The following is a 25,516-nucleotide window of genomic DNA, read 5'->3' as shown; positions in this document are numbered from 1 at the left end:
GTTATTGGGAACAAAACACGTTTGAACATAATACACTTATTTCGGACACGGCGAAAACATTTTGCTGATGTAAAAGAAAAAAATATTCACAAATTTGTGTTTATTCTTGAAATTAGATGCTACGAAAATATAATATTATAACTTACTACACATAAAAATTATGTTACGCTATTACAGAGATTGAGGTAATTTAATGGTCTGCACTTGTATTCACCGTACTGCTTGCGATTTCGTGTTAGAACATTGTATTATTGTCGTTTATGATTTCTGTGTTGTGAATGAATGATGGTTGGAAGTGGAAATCCGTCATTTATGGACACTTAGTGATATTTGCGAACACTGTCAGAATATGATTCCGACAGTCGGTATACAAAAACTGCTGCTTTCAGCGCGGCCTCCAAGGTGTCAGATAAGCTGTCAATATGCACAACTTTTTGTAAAATGTCGTTATTTGTGCAAAATAACTGGTTTATTAATTAATGGAAGGGAACTAACTAAGTTCCTAAAATTCAAAGAATTCGTATAATTAATTAATCTTCATTAATTAATCTAAAACGCAATCAATTGATTCCCTTCCAACTTGATAGAAAAAGAAATTGTGAGATATGATTAAAAATCTCATGAACTAATTATTTCTCCTTTTAGTGTCAAAAAGTATACGCGGACTGCCAATGTATGTTAAAATTATTGTTTTTATTCGTCATGGTCATTTTATTAGTATTTATAACTTTTGCGTTGCAGTCTGGTGTTTAAGAATGTCAGTTCATAGGCAGATGCACCAGTGTTGCAGCGTGTTTAGATTTCTTATTTATTGCATTTCCAATATTTATATTTTATTTTATAAATCCTACCCACAATAGCTCGTAGACGTTTACAAACATTAGCAATTTGTACATCCCATTTCATGTAGCAGTCAATAGTAACACCCAAATATACATAACTTTTGACAAAATCAATGGTTTCACATGAACAGGGCTGTGCAACATTTTTATGTATGCAGTCAAATGTGTGTGTATATAGAGAAAGGAATTACATTACATCTGGCGTGTGGAGATCTGATGTGCATAATTTTAGTTTTTTTGGTGTTTACAAAGAGGCCTGCATCATGCGACCATTTCAGTAGGGCAATAAAATCATGTTGCATAAGGTTCATTGCAGTAACCAGATCTTCGTGCGATATTACGAGCGCCGTATCGTCTGCATATACAAAATGTTTAACAAATGAAAACAATTTTCTCATAATTGAGACATAAATAATATAAAGGGTTGGCCCTAGAATTGACCCCTGTGCAACACCTGTTGAGATATATTTTCTTTTGCTAAATTTTTTAAGAATTTTTACTCTTATTTGTCGATCAGTTAGTAAATTTTTTAATAAAACTAGCAGCTTTCCTCTAATTCCTATTGCTTCCAGTGTTTCTAATAGTTTATTTGTATCAATGGTATCAAATGCCTTAGAGTTATCTATGAATAAAACCAAAACTTGTTTTTTTAGATTTAATTCATAATTTATGTGATTTGAAAATTCCTGAAGCAGCATTTCTGTACTTTTTTTCTTTTGAAATCCATATTGGTTGGGATCCAACAAAGAGAAAGATTCTAGATATTTATTAAGTTTTATGGAAATGTATTTTTCAAGTATTTTTTCTAGGGCTGGCAATATGCTTATTGGCCTATAATTTTGAATATCTGTATGTTTGCCCCCTTTGTAAATTGGCCTAATGATGCTACTTTTTAGTTCATCTGGTATTACTGCTTGCGATAAAATTAAATTGATAAAGTGTGTTATAACAGGCCCTAAAATATTAATATGTGTCTTAATGTCAAACATTCGAATGTTGTCAATCCCTGGTGACTTTGAATTGTTTAATTTGCTAACAGTAATATTGATTTCTTGGCAGGTAGCTCTGGGTAGGTACATACTATGTTGCACTTCATTCGGCCTGACGGTCGATGCTAAATAATCACATTTATGTATCATAGAGCTAACACTATTTGTAAAATATTCAACAAACTTATCTGCTACGGTTTCTTCATTATTCGTATTTAACATATATTTCGAGATTATTTCGTCACAACTACTTTTGGACTTGCGTCCTAATAATTTATTTATTTCATCCCAAGTTTTTTTTGTATTTCCAAAATAATTTTTGAATTTATTGTTAAAAAAGGTAGACTTACATTTAATAATTTCTTTTGTCACCTTGTTTTTGAAAGTTTTATATTCCAATTCAAAGAATTGATTGCTAGGAAAATTCTTCCACCTTCTGTACAATGAATCTTTTTTTTTAATGTTTTCTAAGATATTAGAAGTTATCCAAGGTTTTATTGACAGAGGTCTTTTTTTGGGTTTATAATTCATAACGATTTTACTCTGTTCATACAAATTCTTAAAGTTGTTTTTAATTTTACTATATAGTATATTGCAATCTTGTTCCTCAAGCAAGGAGTGCCACTTAAAATTATTAATGTTTTTGTCGATTTTGTTTTGCGATAAAAACGAAATTCTTTCCCCGTGTTCTGGGGTTTCTTTCCTTGCACTATATTTAATATTAACTGCAGTTAAAAAGTGATCCGCTATAGTAATATTATTACATACACATGAGGAAAGAGAATCGCTTTGTTTACATCCACTGTTAAATCGGACAAATATGTGGTCTAAACAAGTACGAGTAACTTTTCCTGCTAAAACTGCTTCTCTAGTTACGTCACAAATACATTTGATTAAATAATTATCGGACATTATATTTTCATATGCCATAATAATAGGGTTCTGACAATTTAACAAGTCTAGATTTTATCTCCTATAAGTAAAACATTTTCTTTGGGGCTTATAGTATGCAGAATGGCAGATATTTCATTAAGAAATTGTGGTTGGCTAGAGTTGGGGGGGGCGGTATATTGCTATGATGTTTAAAATACTCTTGTTTGGAAGTGTCATAGAGCCAAACACACATTCAAAATTATTTGTTTCTATTGTTTTCTGTTGAAATGTGAATTCATTTCGAACATATAGCAATATACCTCCTCCAGATTTTTTAGTTCGGCAATAGTTGTAACAATTAAATCCAGGGATATTATACAGACAGACAAGATTCGGTGTTATAGCCGTTTCACATAACATTAACACATGAATATGCTTCCAACAAGTATTTAAGTAGACATTCAAAGTATCCCAATATTTTTAAATCGATCTAACATTCAACTGAACAATATTAATATTTTCCATATTGTAGTTGCTATGAAACTTTAGCCAATCACAGAAATTATGAGTATTTTCGTAATCTACCTCGTCATCTTCTTCAATGTAATTAGACGCCATAATCAATAGTTGCAAAGTCCTTGGCAAGGGCAGCCTTGTAGGCCGGGCAGGAGTCCTTGTCTCCAGTCGGATGTGCAGCGGGCTTCCCAAATCTTGTACAGGTGGCGCAGACAGGCTCGGCGGCGGCTTTTGGGCAGTTTATCCGGGCGTGACCTTCGCCTGCGCAGTGTCCACATCTTTGCTGGTCCTTGCAAAACTTGAAGGAATGTCCGATCATTTGGCACTTGGAGCACACTGTAAGTCCAATGAAGTCACGAACACGGCACACATTCCAGTCCACAAAGACTTTCCCCTGCTCCACCAGCACGTGACGAATGTGGGCAGGAACCTCGAAGACCCGGTGGCAAGTTGATCCAGTTCGAGCGCCAGCAAGGTGACTTAGCTTGCAACTTTTTACTGCGAAATCTAGGCCTGCTTTGTCCTGGGCTCCTGCTAAGGCATTTTTTAGGAAGCACTCGTCCGTTAGGTCACGAGGAACGTTGAAGAAAATCACCCTTGGAAGCCGTTTTGTTGGTAATCGAGCGCTTAGAGTGTCCGAGTTTGCTAGACATGGGGTTTTCAGTATTTTATCCTGATCTTTTTGTGTTGCAGTATGGATTACAACGCCTTTGTTTCGGATACTCCTAATGCCCGTCACACGGATTCCAAGTTCTGATGGTCGTAATGTATCTTTTAGTAGCTGTTTCGTATCGTCGCTATCTTTTGTAGAATCCAGCTTTGGGAAGATGCATACAGCAGGTTTGAGAGTCCCAACGTTAAGTCCTGAGCGGTTGATTGATGGTATCATCTTCTGTGGGCCATTTTTCACAATATCGGTAAACGATAGGCTTGCTTCCGTGGCATCGGCTACTCTACGCATCACTGGTCCTAGATCTGACTCCAACTGCAATATTTTTTCTAACCTGTGTTGGTTTTCTGCTTTTTCAATCGCGATCTCTCCCTTTGCCACTATTAATTTGGCATTGACTGTTGCCAGATCAGCTTTGAAGCCCTCTCGTTCCAATAACAGCTGTGAAACTGATCTGAATACAGCGGATACATATGCGCTTATCCGCAGTTGTTGATTCTTTGAGACTCTTGACTGCTTTTCAGCAAGGACATCTTGGAGTGCTCTTAGACTTGCTTCAGAGTCGTTCAGTATCTGGACTGAGGACACTGGGATTTCACTTTCATTTTCAGACACGTCTGAATAGTCCGATGCTCCGTCAGATTCCTCATCTTCAACCACTGGAGAAATCATTCCCGAGGCCTTTTTTGTGATGGAGACGTCATCTTATCCAGCATTCTTTTTTTACGCCGATGGCAGCATTCATCAGGCATCGGTGGGATGGACATTTCAATGAAAACAAACACACAATCTTAGGTTGTTTTAAAACTTTCGATAAAAATGTTTAGAATCCGCTAGAATAGTATTATTTTATTACTGTTTTATCAAATAAACTTTTTTGGCACTTAAATTTTCCATATAAATACTGTTTGCACACGAATTCGGAGGTTTTTTTTTTAGTTTTTTTGCAAGAGCAAAGTGTAAACACGAACTGCTGTCACTGCGATTATCGTTACAATGTGTATTGAGTAGTACTCAGTGTATTGAGTGTATTGAGTAGTTCTAAAAATGTAATATTTAGTAATTTTGATGAAGTGATAACTTTTCATCAATCTTGCAGTTCCTAATTATTTCATTGGATACCGCAAACTGATGCAATGTAATACAATAAAAATATTTTAGGCACCCCTAAGAGTCCTCCTTCATGCTATGTTACCACGTAAGATGCCACGTAACCCTGGTCTACGGCATTGTTAAATCTGATGTGACTACTTTACAATGATTAATTTATGTTTGTGTACGTGTAGTTTAGGCAAAAATAAATCAAATATGGATCTTCCCATTGTGACTGTACTTTAAATAAGATAACATATAATATAACATATCGAGAATTTAAAAAAAAATTGAAATTCATAAGAAAATTACGTGTAAACCAAAAAAAAATCTCGTGGAAAGTAAAAAACACATTGATTTTATGAATCTTATTCTGATATAATTGGAGGTATATTAGGATATCATATGATAAATAAGTACAGTATTGGATATAATATTAACTATTTTATTTCAAGAAGAAAACTGGACGGAAACATTTTATGTTGCTGAAGAGGGGATTAGTGCTCTTTACATTACATTAGTACACAAAAATTAGCTAAAAAATAACTCACTTATCCTTAATATAAGCAAAACTAAAAATATAACATTTTCAATGAACTCAAGGGGTCAACCAGTAAAATCACTACAACTAAAATTACACGAATGCCATAGACATTTTTTTTTCTTAGGTTTGTCAACAGTGATTCATATCAAAGCTCTCGAAATACAATTACATTAATTAAACTTGGTTGATACTATCACTAATTACAGAGAAACACAATATTGAAGAACACAACACTGTAAGTAAAGAATAATGTACATGTATGAACCTACATGCATACATGTATACACACATACATACACTTACATATACATTTCATAACAGTAACAGTAATTATTTTTTAGATCAACACGATAGGTAGTTTTAAGTCTTGTTAACGTTTGATTTGAACGTGGCCAATAATGACATTGACAAATCAATGGAATGACTTTTATATGTCTCGTTAAAATAACGGCACATTCTCGGTAAAGGTGAGTCATACCCCAGCTTAGTTTTATATTTTTTAATATGTAACGGAATATAATGTATAAGACGGGAACCAATTCTAGGAACGTTGAACATAACTTGATAGAGTAAAAAAAGGCAGTTTATTAGATTAGCATTAACAATTTTGAAAAGGAAATTTAAATCAATATTTAGTCTTCTCTGTTCAAGGGTGCGTACATTGTAGAAATTTAGTCTATCGGTGCAATGAGGAAGTGATCGAGCGCGCTTATCACAATACGCTAGGTGGTACATAAAATGTTTTTGAACCCGCTATATTCGCTGAATATGACATTGAACATTATGTTCAATGTCCCCAATTATAGAAAAGTCACAAAGCATAAAATATCTCGGGGTTGATGAAAATCTTAGATGAAACTAACATATCAAAGGTATCACGGTAAAACTTACAAAACTTATATATTTCTTTAAAAATCTAAGCAATGTGGTAAATAAAAAGGACGTGAAAAAAATCTATTACGCTTTATGTCATTCTCGTATTGAATATGGAATTATAGAATGGGGATCTGCTGTATCTAAGTATATACATAACCTGAATACAATTAAAAAGAAATCATAAAGACCATACTGTAAGTACCCATAAAAATGCCTTTGATGTACCAAATGTACAAAAAATAAATGCTAAAAATATATTATTGAAACTATTCAAAAATACTGAATCCTCTACAATACCGCGTATTCATCAAACAAAGTCAAATCACAATGACTTAAAAAAATTCCAGGTCTTAAAACCACATTTGGGCAAAGAAATTATATTTATTTTGCGACGAAACTCCACAAATCTCCCCCTGATATAAAGCGAATAGAAAATTTGAATGATTACAAATCAAGAATAAAAATGTGGCCGAAAGAGATTAATGAAAAAACTCTGTCACCCTAGTGAGGAGGAATGAGAAATACAATTTACTATACATATATATTTAACATCAAACTTTGTATGTACAATGTTTAAATAGTCACTATAAAAAAAATAAGTTCACTACAGTATTATATAAAACTACAACAAAAAAGTATAATACTTCAGATTTTTTTTCTTTGTGCACACCTCTAGTCACTGTAATCATTTATTGGTAACCATTAGAAGAGAGAATGTACATAAAACAATTTAAGTTTATAACAGAATTATAAATATAAACAACAGAAAAATTACATACTCATGTAAAATCGGAGAAATACTAGTTTAAATAGTGATTTTCCGCATATTATTTATCCCTCAAGAGTTTGCAAAACGCCTTAAGGGATCGCACGCCATAATATGCCATTTTGACTCGCGGAATTCGCGCATTTACGATTTTTTTATGAAATCCTAAAAATATAGAATGTACGGTAAAATAAAGGTGAATTCATTGGCTTTATAGCACTATAATCAATTTATATGCTCGGTGTTAAAATTCAGAGGTATGATTTTTTATGAAATAATTGCGAGAAATTTCCAACTCAACGCCAATCACTCAACTCATGTTCCAGTAATTGACGCGAGCACTCGGGTGGTTATGGACTTTTTATATTTGTTGAGCTTTCAATTAAAAAGGTTCACTTTCTATATTTTGTTATTATAATTCTAACATTGCCTGTTGAAGCAAGAAGTATGATAATATTTTTTGTTTAGCGTTGATCTACTTTGAACAAGACAGAAGAGCATAATGGACATTAAATTTAATCTTATTTAGCAACTCTGGACATTGAATAATATTGTTAACTAATTTATACAGAATATGTATGATGCATACCTTAATAATAAATAATAAAATAATTAAATTTGATTTACCATCAATTTAAAAACAAAAAAACGTCCATAATCGTCTATGACCCTTTTTTCTTTTTATAATTATGTGTCTTGTTCTGTTTCATGTTTCGTTTATTTTTATTTTAATTATCTTCTTTTTCAGTGATATATTACATTAATAGCTATAACCTTCAAAATAAGTTGAAAAGAATTTTTTTTTTCTGAATTATTCAATAATATCATATCATATATGTCTGCGATATTTATATAAGAAGAACTTGTCAAATTGCTCCAACAACTAACAACTGGGTTTTTGTAAAGAATCACATTTTATTATTTTGGTACTGTAATATAATTATATCACCCAGACACCCGGATTTCTAATAATTCTGAATACATGTTCAACCATTTGTAAATTTGTTTGGATAATACAGTAAATTAATATAACTTTTTTTTTCCAGATGTGTTACCGTCAGTTCAAGAACAAAAATGATAATCCGTAAGAAAATATATAAATAAAAATAGATAAAACATGCAGAAGATGGAGACAAAAAATTCGACCATCCATCCAAGGAATAAAAGATAAAACAATGTATTAGGCTATGATTGTCTACGATATCTCTAACATGGCAGATGAAAGCAATATGACGGATGAAATTATAAAGGTTTTGGATTCATTCAACAACTTATCCATCCCAGAAGAAGAAATGGACCCCACGCGAGATCCTCTGTATATTGTTGTTCCGGTAACAATCATCTACATTGTGATATTCATAACTGGAGTTGTTGGAAACGTGAGCACCTGCGTTGTGATTTGGAGGAACAAGTCCATGCACACGGCCACGAACTATTATCTTTTCAGCTTGGCAATATCAGACTTGCTGCTGCTGATCAGTGGACTTCCTCAAGAAATGTGGTCAATTTGGTCCAGGTATCCCTACGTGTTTGGAGAGGTGTTCTGTGTTCTAAGAGGATTAGCCGCGGAGACGTCAGCAAACGCTACAGTACTGACCATCACCGCGTTTACAGTTGAGAGATACGTGGCCATCTGCCATCCGTTTTTATCGCATACAATGTCAAAGCTTTCGCGTGCCATCAAGTTGATTATGATGATTTGGATTGTGGCTTTGGCGTTTGCCATTCCACAAGCTCTACAGTTTGGACTAGTGCTACATCAAAACGCAGTGGTCTGCACCCAGAAAATAGTCATTCTGGCGCATTCGTTTGAGATTTCAACGTTTTTGTTTTTTGTCATGCCGATGACTCTTATCACAGTTCTATACGCGCTGATCGGGTTTCGGCTACGGAGTTCCAACATGATGAAGAGAGAAAGGACTCAACTGGGACAGAACAACAGGACTTTTAGAACAGGAGCTTCCAGTAGGGGAGGACCGAAGAGAGCTACCAGCCAGTCTTCTAGGCGGGTTCTTAAGATGCTGGGTAAGTGCTTTACACATATTTGTTTATTAATTAATACATTATATCTTTTTCACTAAATACAGAACAAGTCCGAAAATGTTTGAATGATTTGTCTTACTCTTACGCAAAGGGCAGATTAAAAATTTCATTACTTTTAACACAAATTTTGGATTTTCGTGATGCAATCCTTTGGTAAAGTAGCTCTCAGGTATGACCCAGTATTTTCATTCCTCTCAAATACGGACGAGCCCACAAGGAAAGTGGCTTACTTTGGAATGGTCATGCCTGTTTATTTATTGCTCTGGTGTTTATGGATTATGAAACGTGTCACCTTGGATACAAAAATTAGGAAAATGTTAAAAATTCGGAATAACGATGCCTACTAAGAAAATAATTTATTGACGTATTTTTTACAATATTTACATTTGTAAAGAGTTCATGAATAGCTTGAAAATGTCAAACGCTAAGTCGTTGGACATTATGTTGTACTTTGCTCGAGCGTGGGCAAGTCCATCCAAGACATTGTTTATTTTCCGAACTAACTTAAACACATGTTTAACTATTGCTCTAACTATTAATTACGATCAAATATTTCGCCGTTATTACGTTATTTGCGTCTAAGAAAATTCAGAACAATGACTATTTCAAACACTTTCAGCTTTGCTCAAAATACGTGGTGAAAATTTTAGTCAATTAATAAACGGCCGTGTATGTGAAAACATTAATAATATAGAATCTGACATAAAATAGTTCGTGGAAAGATATATTCGTTGAAATTTCTCGTCGAATTTCAGAATATTTCCAAGGTATTTTAAATCTACATTTCTTCTTTTAGAAGATGTCGTAAAAACAAACAATTTTTAGAAATAAGATTACATTATCATTTAGATTATGTAAATGAAATATAATTTGATTTTTATGAATTAGAATATTTTAATTTAAAACGCAAAAAAAAGTTAATTTTTTTTTATTTAATTTAGTTAAACAGTTGAATTTATTTCCAAGCCTTTGCAGCCTTTTGACTGTGGAATTAATAACATTGTTGGTTTTAGATTAATAAACTAAGAACAACTCAGAAAGTCTCGTGTTGCGATTTGGTACTCGGAAAGTTATTAGTTTAGTTAAGTCCGGTGCATCCATTATGCCGTTAACTAATGGATCTTCGGTTAAATCAAGTAATTTCATTGAATTTACATAATTAATTTGGTCAATTGTTATGGATAGTTCAAAATTGATTTACCTTAGAAATTTGTGTTGAACTCTCTCAGTTTTAATTTGATGTGTTTTATAATATGGGGACCAGATAGGTGAATGGTTTTCTAAATTACTTCTTACGAAGGCAGTGAAGAAAATAATAGAATGACATGTTCTTCAAATAAATGTCAAACATTTCATAGCCTTATTTTCTACATCATTGACGTTAGGACAAATGTATTGTTCATAAAAATTGTAATATTTTCGCATTTCGTCATTATGTATTTTCGAGGAATTTACTAAAAGTTTATCAGAAAAGGGTCTTCAATCCCGTTTTTAACAGAAAAATAACTTTTGTTGGAATGTAACCGTGTGGAATTAATCGGGAAATAATCAACGCAATTTTATATACAGAAGATAATTAAATTTTAAAAGTCTTGAAGCTTTTAGATGTTATGTTTCAATGTTGTAAAGTACAAATATTAGTACGTAGGTATTAGAATATTATTAAAGTAGTTTTAGATTAGGTAAGTTGAATATAATTACAGTAGTTTTAGATTAGGTAAGTAGAATATTATTATAGTAGTTTGTACTATATATAAAATTTAGTATCTAGATAAAACGATTTTCGTGTTAATACACTGTAACATTAATGTTTTCATTGAACATAAATAACGATACTTGATTTTAATCAAAAACATAATATAATTAAGTATTATTCCTCTTATCGTCTTTATTTGTTTTTATTTGATTATGTTTCGGAATCACTTAATTATAAGACAAAATAATCAGTGGAAATAACAATATAATAAATCAATAAAGCTCCATCAATTATGTAAATTTAAAACACAAACAAAAAATATACACCCGTAAATGATCATTGATGAGTATAATAGCATAATTTTCTTTACATTGTATATACAATGTAAACAAAACAAAAGAAAAAATAAACAATTACAAAAACAGTTCAAATCGACATATAAAATTTTTAGCATCAAAATATAGATAAAACCAGTTTGATTTTAAATATTTTCAAGGTTGAGTTGAAAATGAAAATTTGTATTTCTAGTTAAATGTTTTGCAGGTTTGTCCCAATAATTAATTTAGCACATAATTAGACTTCTAATGTTTTCTGAATAAGTCATGCGTTCGGGGCAACAAAATACAATATTTTGATTTGAAATCCTTCGAATGGACAACAGATTTGACAAAGCAATAATAATAGGCAAAATTTTGTAGGAAAATAACGCATTAGTGATTTTTCTAAGTTTATCTGTACAACTTAATCCCATATCTATAGCAGTGGGATTAATTGAAAACGTAGTGAAATAAAAAAAAAATAAAAAAACTTGCTAACTGGGTGCCGAGAGAAAATTTAATCAATTTCAATCATTGTAGGATGCTTTGACCGGAATAATAACTCTTAGTGACGTAATCGTGATCCGATTTGAGCGGTCATAACGTTGTGGCGACTTTTGGTTTTATCACGTCTTCTGAATTATTTTTTTATGCCTTAAAGAAATAGCTCTACTAAACGTAGTGAATTTGACTGTATTATTTGAACGTTATGTCAATTAAATAGGCTTATTTTTACGGTTAATGATACCATGTAGTTTAATTTCAACTACATAATATGCTAAAGAAGAAATGGCCATTGGAGCCACGAACTCAGAAGGTATTATTGTATAAGTTCTCAATGGAGTTAAGAAGTTATACTTGAGCACAATGGTGAGTTTTTTTTGCTTGTACATAATTAAATTACACCTTTTTAGTATGAAAAATCTAGTTGTTTTCATGAAAGCTACACGAGTAACAAATGGTTAAAAAATGTTTCAACTGGACTTCTATTAACGCCTTAGCTCCTGGACGGTGTCCTCCTTGATGACAGGAGAAAGTCGATCACTAAACGTCGTTCTTAAATTAATTTCATGAAATATTATTTATGATAGTTTACCGTAAAATACATTTTATAACTTTTGATTGGGCGCTTTCTTATGTTATTCTCCTACGTGAAATGTGTAAGATTTTATGATATTTACTAATATTTCAAATGCTTTAACTTTTACACGATACGAGTACATAGTTACTATGAGAATTTGAGTTCAGTACCAACACTATATTCATATACTAATAATGAATCCCACTGGGATGTTAAAGTCCAACTGATTTTAGCCGCTGTAATATCATTGATATTAACATGAGCTCACCCATAGATGGCACTAGGTTACCAATAGGTGGTGTTAGCTGTGGAGTGCTGGATATAAGTACATCCGAGTGGATAATAAATAAGGTGGGAACCCCGTGGTCTGGGTCTATAATATTCCAACGATCGGATCCAATTGTCTATTACAATAAAAGTCCAAGTGTTTAAAGCCGGTTTTTTATTTAATAAATTGAAAACCACAATTCTACTAACATTAGTCCTAGTAGAAAAGTTGTTTTTAGATGTTAGTTTCTAGATCAAAGTTGTATCATAACATTTTATGATTTATTTATACCTTTTTTCCCAAATTTTCGGCTCGTCGCTTCGTCTTAGAGTTGTGAAATAACCCCGGAGTTCAACAAACAAGCGCAGCCGGTTATGTGTATGGAACTCCAGCTCAATGAACTTTATCTACAACTCGAATTTGCTCGGAATTTAAGTGTCATCATTTTCAAAATTAGAAGTGTTTGTTTGAAGAATTCAATTTCTAATTGCTAATTAATAAATATTTGTTATCTTTAACATTCTTTTTATTCTTTAACAATGCAATCTTTTCAATAAAAAACCTAATTTGTTACAATGACGCCGCAATCGTGGTTTGTCATCTCATTACTTGGTAATTTTCACTTATTACATTACTCGGTAAAGATGTTACGTTACAATGGCCCCAACGAGTCATTTGCTATTAGTAAAATTCATGTCATTACAATGGCGCTTCAACGTGGCTTTCATCTTATAATTATTACAATTGCGTCCAGAGCGTGTGACGCCTTGCTTTTAATTTGTTACGCGTCTTTAATATTAGCAAACCTTTAATTATTTGTTACACCGTTTCCGCAAGTTCCAACGATTTTAAAAACAGCCTGCTGCACTTCGTAAGCAAATACTAATCTTCAATAATATATGTTGTAAAATAACGTTGTGGCTCTATAGTAATTATATTTATTTGTTATATAAAAATATTATTATCATCAAATATTGTTATAATTATTTACCTTCTTCCTCCACTTATTGTTACAGTTTTGTCTAATGCTTTTTTGGTTGGCTCCGAAATATTTTGATATGTAATTATTGTAGTAGTTGCTAAAACAAAATAATTATTAATTTATTAATTTCACATATACGGCACAACATGTGCCATTCACATACTAAATTACAGAGAATAGTACAGCAACATAAAGAATGCAATAATATAAATGTAAGTATAACGGTATAATCAGTAAATAGTAGTAAGGTTAAAAGTATGAAAAGAAGAGATATAAATAAAATATAAGTAGCAATCTGTAGTATAGTATTAAGTCAAAGTAAGAAATTATATGTAATAATATACAATAAAGTAGTATAAGCAAGAATGAAGTGCTTATAAAATGTCTGAAAGGCAATAAGAGTTTGTAAAAAATAAAATAAAAAAATTTAGAAAGGTATATACTTTTAGAAAATGAAAAGAATAAAATATATACTATTATAAGATGAAAAGGAAACAAAAGTAATAAATGGGAAAATCGCGTGTATAATAATAATGTGCGACACTGTTTGACAGTCCGATAAAGTTTTACATAGTACCTATGATGACTATGATATATTATGCACTGATATCAGCTTCTACCTATCAAGTACTAGTAGTTTTTAATCTGAAGTACATAAACATTATGATGGTATGGTATTATTCGACAATTTTTGTTTTATGCGTCTCTTATAATGATAATAGACAATCAGCGTGATCGATGTTGGAATATTCATTGCCTAATCTGTGCAAGCGATGGATTATTGAATTTTGTTCTGCGTTAGTTCCAGTATTGTTGCAATAATAAGGTGACTTGAGTCTAGTTGGTCTACAGGGAACATGGTAGTTTATCAACGAAGTTGATTCAGGGGAGTCAAACCGGTGATTGATTATTTTAAATAAAAAAATTAGATCATTAAATATTCTTCTATGTTTTAACGATAAGAGATGCATTAATTGAAATAATGAATCGTAATCAATGTCGTCAGAGGGAATTCCTAATTTGAAGTTAATTGTTTTGAGAAATTTATGCTGGATTCTTTCAATGGATTTTGCATGGTTTTTGTAGGAAGGGTTCCATGTAGACGAATTATATTCTAATTGACTTCTGACTAGAGTTGTATAAAGTAATTTTAATGTATGGATATTTTTGAAATCTTTAGATATTCTAGTAATGAAGCCTAACATTTTCATTGCTTTACTAGTAATGACATTTATGTGATTATTAAATGATAATTTACTATCAAAGATTATACCGAGGTCCCTAATTTCAGGTACAGATAGTAAAATGTGGTTGTTCAGTGTATAACTATATTTGATGGGGTTTTTTATTCTGAAAAAACTCATAATTTGACATTTTTTAATATTGAGTGTAAGTTTGTTAATGGAACACCACTCTGCAACTTTTTTGAAATTGTACTGTAGGGACAAACAGTCATTGATATTTTTAATGATTTTAAATATTTTCATATCATCAGCAAATAATAATATGTGAACATCAGAGAAAATAGAAGTGACATCGTTTATAAACAAAATAAATAATATTGGTCCTAAGTGTGAACCCTGAGGCACACCGCTGGTGGCTTCGAATTCGTAAGACAAGTGTTCTTTGATACATACAGTCAGTATATGTTTTGATAAGTAATCCTTAATCCAGTGTAATAGTTTACCACTTATTCCAAGTTTTGACAATTTATTTATAAGGATTTTATGACAAACCTTGTCGAACGCTTTACTAAAATCCGTATAAATTGAGTCGACTTGTTGCCTGTTAGCGAGAGCACATGAGATAAAGTTTTCGTATAGTGTAAGATTAGTTAGAGTAGATCTGCCAGAGACAAAACCGTGTTGAAATGAAGAATTTTCCATATTTGCGGGAACTTACCCGATGAAAGTGATTGTTTAAAGAGTAGGTATAGTGGGTAAGAGACGCTACCTGCACAGTTTTTAAGGAATATGGGGGGAATTTTATCTGGTCCTGAGCAACATTTAGGTTCCAGTAGTTTAATACAAGCCGCTATGTCTTTAATTTCAATATGATATATCTGGGATAATTCTAAATTTATATCTGACTCAAAGTTTGGAATTGGTTCGTTAGGTATATCTGCTTCATACACATCTTTAAAAAAATCTGCAAACAAATTGACAATTTCATTAATTTTACAGGAATTTTTCTGTTTATGGTGCATAGTTTCAGGTATTCCAAGATTATTGTTATTTAGTGATTTATAATACTTAAAAAAAATGTTTTATATTATATCCAATTGAACGTTCAACATTATTAAAATAATTCTTTTTTTATTATATATTTTTTTTTTATATGGGAAAATCAACAGATTATTAACATATATAAAAATAAACTGATTAATAATAAAGATAAAATCCAATTACAGATTTTCACTTAAAATTATAATAATAATAATAAAAGATATAAAAAATATTTTTTAAAAAAAAACTAAGGGTTCTGTACCTGTGGCCTGAGAGATTTACAAAAAATACAATATTGTAAATAATAAATAAAAAATAATAGAAGATGTAAAAACACAAATAAATAAAAATTTAAAAATTAACTAATATACTAATGACCAGCTAAATTTCAAACATTTAATGTTAACTGATATACTAATAACCAATAATTTCAAAAATTTAAAGTTAACTGTTATACTAATAACCAGCTAAAAATCAAAACATAATGTATTGTAAAATTTCAACACAGCAGCAATCAATAAAAGCACTACACAATAGCAATAATAACAATATAATAAATGTATACCTACAACTAAATTGAACAGATGAGTATAAATTGGAAGGTAAGTAACTGGAAAGGATTCAAAGCAACAACATGATAACTTCCAGTAGAATATTTAAAATTATTTAATGTTAGTTATTACATATCTTTTAAAGGTTCTTAAATTACATGTGAATATGTCCATATCATTAAAATCCTTATTAAATATACTACAGGCTCTGAATATAAACGCATTTTGTCTGATATTAGTAGAACATTTATGGAGATGAAAAAGTGATTTTTCTCTAGTTCTAACGCTCGGGACTCTAAAATTAATTTCAGATAGAAGGGGAGAACAATCAATAAAGCCATTAATAATTTTATGGAGATATATTATATCTGCGGAGTCTCTTCTAGTTTTTAATGGCTTAAGTCCATAAAGGTCCATCGAGCTGTTTACGTCAAGGTTTGAATTTAATTTGAAATTTAAATGATGGACAAATTTTCTTTGGATGGCTTCAATGCGATTTATGTAAATATTATATTGAGGATTCCATATGGGAGAAGCGAATTCAAGATGACTGCGAACATAAGAAAAATACAATATTTTAAGTGTTATGATATTATTAAATTCTTTTCCAATACGGAATAAGAATCCTAGCATTCTAAGGGCTTTCTTAACAATCATATCAATATGAGCCTCAAATGTAAGTTTACTGTCAAGTATAACACCTAGATCACGAATTTGTGTAACTTTTTTGAGTAGTTGGCCAGCTATATGATGATTATGGTCAAATTTAATTTTATTTCTAGTAACAAATGTTCGATAGTTTATTGCAATTTTTTCGTAGCATGCTGAAATTTGAATAATCAGAAATATTTTTAGTATCTTTGTAAATTTTATGTGCTATCTTCTTTTCAATTACTAGGTTAATGAGGTCCTTGTTGAACCAGCTAGGGAAATTAGAGGATGATTTAAAGCTGATTGGGACAAATGTTTCAATGGCTTTATACAAGAGGTCATAAAAGGCTTTAATATTTCCATCGAGGTCACCTGCCTCTAGTATAGACCAGTCAACGTTATATAGATAATCACGTATTGTGGCATAATTGGCTTTATTAAAGTTTGGATACTGGGTCTTAGTTTCAAGTTGGTATTTCATAGGGCTACATAATATAACAATGTCTAAAGGTGGGTGATGGGAGTCGGGTGCAAGAATCAAATCCAGTGACTTATCAACCTTAGTGGCCGTGTCGGTACAAAAAACAAGATCTAGTAATCTGTTATTGACATTTTTACATTGTTTAATTGATTTAGGTTAAGGAAATCACATAAATGGACAATTTCTTTTTCTGTTTCGGATAAGGTTAAGTTTTGAGAATCAGTAGAATTATTGCAGGTGCCCCAGTGGATTTTGGGTAAATTGTAATCGCCGATGATACTGATTTTACTATTTGGAAATTTGTACGACAATTGCTCTATATCCTCAAAATGACTTTTGTATACACTTATATCCGACGATGGCGGAACGTAAACACTGCCAATGATATTTTTTTGGTTTTTACCGTTTAATAATATGTAAACTTGTTCCACATTACAGTTTTTGGTTTTCAGAAGTTTTGAGTAATGCACCTTGTTGACGGCTATCATGACGCCGCCGCCTCTAGACTTAGAGCAGGGGCCTTAGCATGAGAAGTCGATATAGCCCTATAGCAATACGATATCGTTAAAATACGTCATCAATGAGCACTTAACGACATATGCTAGCACGATCAAAATATAACAACCGACGATTGTTAAAATTCCTTGTCTATGGTCAAAGTAGCGACGGTATCGTTAAAATTGCGAGCATGAGAATGTATCGATAGGATAACTTCCGATCGACGGTTGCTAAAAGCCCGCCGAATATAACGTGGGGTCTTGAGTGTCAGTTAAAACTTTGGTTGGCTGTCGATATACGTATTTTTTTAATAATGTCGTTCACTATGCAAAATTTCTAGTTCAATGAAAGGAGGCAGGTAATTGATATCTTAGTAAAACAAAAACACAATATAAATCGATCCACCACTGGAACGACCACGTGAAATAAATAAATTTGCTTCGATTGCTAGAGATTTCCAGATGATAATTTTTCGCCGACATTTAAAAAATCATAACTTCGAATTTTAACATGGAAACATAAAAACTTATTAAAGTGCTATATAGTCATTATTCATTGACTATATAGCACTTTACCTGTATTTATCATAATATCAGCATTTTGAATATCTTAAAATACTGCGTATGATTGAAATATTAGTAAAAATAACTTCAAAATTTTGACACAATAGAATGTAAGTATATCTCTTTGATAATAATGGAAATTCTTTCACATAAAAAGATAAATAAATAACTTACCCAGCTACCATTGCTTGCGACATCGTAAAATATTAAAAAAACACGGCGGTTACAATGGTCACGCTTGAAATCTGACGTTTGACGTCTATCCAATTCATAGACAATTCCGTCCCAGTATTGCCAGCGTATATCGATTTGTATTTATTGCCTTATCGATGTCGTTAGAGATATCAATAGCGTTCTCATGCTAGGGAAGTCGTTATAAAATCGTCGGTAGATACGCTTAGCAATCCGATATCGTTAAGTTCGATCGATTCTCATGCTAAGGCCCCTGGTATGTTGACTTCTGTCAGCCCGGTAAACGTGATGGTGGAGAAGTCCAAGCTCAGCTGTGTTGATAGATGGTTCTAGCCAGGTTTCTGTTAGTATGATTATGTCGTGGTGCAGAGTCGGGGCATGTATTTTGAAGTCCTTTAGTTTTGTTTTTATTCCTCTGACGTTTTGGTAGTAGCATTTCAGTTGGTAATTATTGTGTCGTTTTTTGGAAGAGTTGCAACAATGGTAGGTAAAGAGTTAGTGTATTTAATGGTGAGGTTTGGTTCGCCATTTTCTTGCCGGGACAGCAACTCTCTTCTTAATTCAATTAAGTGATTCCGCTGGAGAACAGTTAGATCGTTACCAGCTTTGATGCCGTTTTTTAATTTTATGCTGTTACGTTACACAGTTTTTGGTGTGATGTTATCATTAAATTCCAGTTTGATTGGTCTGTTTTTGTAAGGAGTTTTTATGGCACCCAGTCGGTACATTTTTACATGAAGTAGATCGAGAGATGGGTCAATATTAATTACTGTTCAAGTATTTTTTTTCTCCGCAATAAAGAGAAAATGAAAAAAATGCAAATACTGCAAAATAAAGCAATGCGAATTATCTTAATTATCTTAAGCGCAACATATACACACGGATAAGAGACATGTTAAAGGAGCTGAATATTTTGACGGTGAAGCAAACTGTGTATTTGAATGTACTTATTTTTATACATAAAATTATCATAGGGAAGATGTCTAAGGAACTGAAAAGAAAAATAAATTACAATAACGAGATACACGGACACGGGACGAGAAATTCTAAGCAAATTAGATTGCCAACAAGTAAAAAAACAAGCACCCAAAAATCTCTGATGTACCAGGCCGTTCAACTCTATAACAAAATCCCGAAGGAAATTGCTGTGATAGAAAATATTAATAAGTTCAAAAATGAATTAAGAAAATATGTTTATCTCAATTATTAATGTTTCTTTTTTGTGACTTTATTGAAATATTTAAAGAAAGATTATGTTTGCCAAACAATGTACATGTTTATATGTTTATAAAACTATTAGCACACACGAAGATGTGAGCTAACTTAAGATTAATAAATAAAATAATATTTTTAATGGCAGAAAAAACTTTATCTGTGTCTTCGGCAATGCTTATGACTTTTTCTCCTGACGTGCTCTCCGGCACGTTATATAAGATAATGTTTTTAGATCGATTAGATCTCTCTTCCATTTCGGTTACTATTTCTCACATATTTGTTTCGATCGGCTGACGGTTCGTAGTTTGCGCCATGAGATGCATATTATTTTTAAGTTAATTTAATTCACCTTGCATCACTTCAAAATCGACAGCCAATTCACCAATAGTACCCATAAGTTCAGTAGTTTTTGGAATAATTTTAAGAATGTTTTCTTTTGTAAATTTGCTGTTAAGATCATTAACGATCGAAATTAATCCACTAATTATTGAGTTAACTTTGGTGATGTAGTTAGAAGCTTTATCACATAGAGCCATTTTTTATTATTTATTTTAATGATTATTTGTACGAATAAGTATATATTTTTAATTGCGAGTGTTTACTAGTGTTTATAAACCTCTGACTTATTGGCAAGGCTCGTGCGTGCTACCGCGGCGGGGAATGACGGGCGGGTGACGGGTACGGGGGGGTTTTAACAGCTGTCACTAGAAACTAATTTGTAAAACACAATTTCCAGACTTTGCGGGCACTATATACGTTTTTGATAACTCGTCTACTTAACACCAGTTTTAATTAGATATTACACCGTGAATTATCTTGATTTTGTAACTTTTTGTTTGTTTATAGGTGATTTTGTTGGGACGAATTTAAATGAGTGTACACTCTCTGTATGTTGTTGTCACATCCATTAATATTAACATTGAAGATTCTCTCAGCATCGATCTGGTGTAAGACCACCTTTCAAAATTGAAATGTTGCTTAAATTGTCCTTAGCCGTGTTTGGTCACTAGATTTCAATAGCCAGGTACTTCCCCACATTTCTCTTCCACATCTCGTTCCCTTCTCTATTACCTTCAGCCTCACAATGTACCCCAGTTTATTGGGGATGCCACAGTCTCCCTGGCTTAAGACGATCGAGAGCAGTTGAGACTTATATCCTAATGAGGGAAGAAAAGGTGCAGAAATTAATTGATATTTTATTATTAGAATAGTGGTTTAAACAAAATAATTAATTACACAGTCATTTTAAATTTTTTAATAATTATATGAAAGTCAAATAATTATATACTTATTTCACTTTCTAACTACATAATCAAAGCTGTAAAATATTCACATCACAATATTAATTTTATCTTATAAAATATATATTTATTTAAATTATTCCACATTTAATGAACAGTTTTTTTTTAAATTTATTTATTCGTTTCACTGTTTTCAAACTATCGGGAAAGAGATTGTTAATCTAAATATATACACTCATGGGCTATGCTTTTACCACTTTCAGTCTTACTTACTATACATTACACTATACAATTTATTATGTTGACTTGTTTGATTGATAGTTTATTTATTTATTTATTTATTTAAACGCCCATTGGGCTTTTACATACATTATTATTAGTGTTATTACATTAACTATGTGACATTTAAAAGTTTACGTACATATATAAATAAAATAGTTATTATATCTGTAGTACATAAATGTTTTACAAATAATACAGAATACCATTATGGAGAACAGTTTTTTTTTTTTTTTTACTTAGAAAAATAAATGGATTGAAATTAATCAGCATTTATAGGGACTTAAAATCATATTCGAATTGTTATTTAAATTACAATATTAATTTGTAAAGTTAAAACATATATATTAAAGTTAAAAAGTCATAAAAGAAAAGAGTGAAAAAACAGAAGCTAAAAAATGGGTTTTTTACTATGGAGTGGAGAAGTCATACATTTCAGCAAAGTGTTTATGTAGATTTCGTTTAAGCACTGCTACGGAATCTCTAAATATATCAACAACATTACCAAATTTATTACCAAAATTTTGTATTCGATTTAACGATATGTGCGCATGATAATTAGATTTGAAATTGTCACAGAAAAAGGTGGAATTTTGTCTCGTATTTTTGGAAGGTACAAATAATTTTATTGTAGCAAGAATTTCAGGGCTGTCGATTCTATAATTAATAATTTTATTTAGTAGAACAAGGTCGGAGATAATTCGCCTATCTGATAGCGTAATCAAATTTAGTTGATGCATGAGTTGGATATAATTTATATTTTGGATTGGAATATTTAGTTTAAAGTTAATAAATCTTAAAAATTTGTGTTGTACCCTTTCAATATTGTTGGAATGTACTTTATAAAACGGGGACCAAATAGGCGAATTATACTCTACTTGATTTCTTACTAAAGATGTGTACAGTGTGTTCAAACATTCTAGTGACTTGAAGTCACATGCGGTTCTACATATAAAACCAAGCATTTTTAGGGCTTTATTTGTGATTTCATTTATATGCGGATTGAATGTTAACTGTTCATCAAATATAACACCCAAGTCCCTGATTTGAGTGACAGCTGTCAATTTTACATTATTAAGCGAATATTCATAAATTGTATGATTTCGTATTTTACAAAAAAGAATGACCTGACATTTTTTAATATTAAGAAACAGAGAGTTGATGATGCACCAACGATATAGTTTATTTAAATTAAGTTGCAAAGTATAACAATCGTCTAAACTGCGTATTGTTTTATATATTTTCAAATCATCTGCGAAAAGAAGAACTTCTACATCTTTAAATATGCTAACAATATCATTAATAAATAACAAAAAAAGAATTGGTCCCAGGTGAGACCCCTGAGGGACCCCACTTGTGGCTTCGAAAATGTAAGATTCCACAGATTTTATTTTGACACATAGCTCTCTTTTACTAAGATAACTATCAATCCAACTTAACAGATTACCCTTGATACCCAACATACTTAATTTTTGTACAAGGATATGTCGCCTAACTTTCTCAAATGCTTTGGAAAAATCAGTATATATTGAATCCACTTGATGCTTCAAGGCAAGAGAATCAGTTATGTAATTTTCGTATATGATCAAGTTACTTAGGGTGGATTTACCTGTGATAAAGCCATGCTGGTTGGGTACAATAATATTATTAATTTGTTTACATATTACATCAAGGACTAACGATTCAAATAGTTTGGGAATAGCGGACAATATACATATTGGTCTGTAGTTTGATACATCGCTTTTATCTCCCTTTTTATGAATAGGCGTAAGATAGCTTTTTTTCCACTGTTTTGGAAAACACCCTGACGACAAAGACTTATTAAATAGTAAAAATAATGGATAAGTCAAACTGCGAACACAAGATTTTAAATATATTGGAGGGAAACCATCCGGTCCAGCGGATTTATTAGTATCTAATGCTTTTATAGCCTTTTCTATAGCGTTTATTTCAATAAAACAATGGTTTAGGTTAAGTGATTCTTCAAGTGATATATCATTTGGGATTTCATTATCGGTAATATTATCATCATAAACACTTTTGAATAAATCTGCAAAAAGATTGACAATGCCTTCGGTATTATCCGCACAATTGTTATTCAGATACATAATATTTGGTAAACTACAATCATTTTTTCGCTGAGCATTAGAAAAGTTCCACAATTTTTTAACATTATCATGAACCTCCATTTCTATTAAACAAATATAATCATTATAACATTTTTTAGACAATTCTTTGCACTGCTTTCTTATGTTAGTAAACATTATATAATCATCGACGTTTCTAGATTGCTTATATATTCGGTGAGTTTGTTTTTTAGTATAAATCAATTCTTTTAATTCTTTTGAAAACCATGTAGGGTAAAGGGATGCAATAAAATTAACTTTTGGAACATGACGTTCTTTTGAAGTGTTTAGGATTGAATAAAATTGTTGGACTTGATTCACAATATTGTTTTCATCTTCTAGAAATGACAAGTCTATATGGTCAAGATAATCAATTATATTTGGGTAGTCAGCTTTTTTAAAATTGTACGATGAAGTTTTTAATTTCTGCAATTTTCTAGACTCATTTGTGATAATAATATCTAACGCGGGATGGTGTTGGTCTAAAGGTAACAACAATTCATCCGATTGTTCTACCACTGTACTTTTTTTTTTTTTTTCCATTATTTCTGGCTTTCACCCTTCAAGGGTGTTCTTGGCCATCATTTAAAATTATTGAGAAATGAAAGGTGAATTTAAATATTAATTTTATTTAAATAGGCAAATTTCAAAATTATAATGAAAATTGGAGTCGAGTTCAGACTTAGAAGAGATGAGATGTTGAATGGAGGGGAGGCAATTTTAGATAAGGCTTGATAGAAGAGAGGATATTTGTTTAGAGAGGGACAACCAAAAAATATGTGATCTAAAGTTCCCACTTCTAGACCACAGAATGTACAATCTGGGGAGTCAAGGACGTGAATTTTAAAAAGATGGGAAGGAACGGAACAATGTCCGATCCTCATTCGAATGAGTGAAGAAATTTCTTTTTTGGAAAAATGAGGAAATTGCTGAAACTACGGTTTTAATGGAATAGTCCTTTGTATTGAGGCATAGCAGGCTCCCTTGGATTGACTAGCAATGTGCCAATACTCCCACCAAACATTGCGGGATCTATCTTTGATGATGGAAAAAATGTCAGATAGGGGAATGTGGTTTACGAGGGTAACAACAGGGTTGGACGCTCCTTGTTTTGCCAAGGCATCCGCAATATCATTACCCATGACACCAACATGTCCAGGAATCCAAATCAGAGTTACAGTTTTACCAGAGCTTTGAATGGAGGCTATCATCTCTCGAATAAGGCATACAAAGTGATCATCAGGATGAAGAAGAGGACTGGATTTAAGTTTTTGGAGGGAACTGAGAGAGTCAGAGAGAACGAGGGAATGTTCAAAATTATTTTTGATTATATATTTGAGAGATTCTATTATTGCAATACACTCGGCTGAAAATATTGAAAATTGATTTGAAATTGAATGAAATATTCTGTCATTAGAATTATTGTGGTAAACGTTAATACCTATACCACAGTTAGGAGAGTCGGGAGATTTGGATCCATCAGTAAATAAAAGAGAAAAGTTGGGCCATTTAGATGAAATAATGTCATTGAACATATTATTGACAGTTCGGGCCGGGAGATTGGAATGACTTTTAAGGATTCCGATCCCTTCTATTATTGTTGGGGATAGGGTGACGTGACTATATTTTAATTTGTATAAGGGAAGTAGATCATTTTGGATGATGTGAAGCTCTGAGAGAGACTTAAAATTTTTACAGATGTCAGGAAGAGGTTTAGTTGAAGCTCTGATTGTAGATGAATGAGTTGAGTCAATGAACAACGAGACGCTGGGGATAACCTGATGACATTTAGAATTTAAACATTTAAGAACAAATTTGTCAGCAAATAGTTGACGCCTTAAATAAAGAGGAGGATCAGAACATTCTATTTGAAGGGAATTGATGGGTGATGATTGCATCGCTCCAGTTATAATTCGCAAAGATTTAGATTGAATTTTGT

At 31.8% G+C, this 25,516-nt stretch overlaps 1 pseudogene across 1 annotated transcript in view; it reads left to right on the top strand.

Moving 5' to 3' along the window:
* Positions 1-25,516, top strand: part of LOC149420846 (pyrokinin-1 receptor pseudogene) — a 634,598-nt pseudogene that overhangs the window by 233,142 nt on the left and 375,940 nt on the right. Inside the window, exon 2 of the transcript XR_016302596.1 lies at positions 8,215-9,193. The product of XR_016302596.1 is annotated as a pyrokinin-1 receptor pseudogene (transcript). The remainder of the gene's footprint in view (positions 1-8,214; positions 9,194-25,516) is intronic.

This window comes from Hesperophylax consimilis, chromosome 9 (genome assembly GCF_061612785.1).
Source record: "Hesperophylax consimilis isolate HC1 chromosome 9, BYU_Hcon_1.0, whole genome shotgun sequence".
Taxonomy (NCBI): domain Eukaryota; kingdom Metazoa; phylum Arthropoda; class Insecta; order Trichoptera; family Limnephilidae; genus Hesperophylax; species Hesperophylax consimilis.
This window is presented reverse-complemented; position numbering and strand designations above follow the sequence as displayed.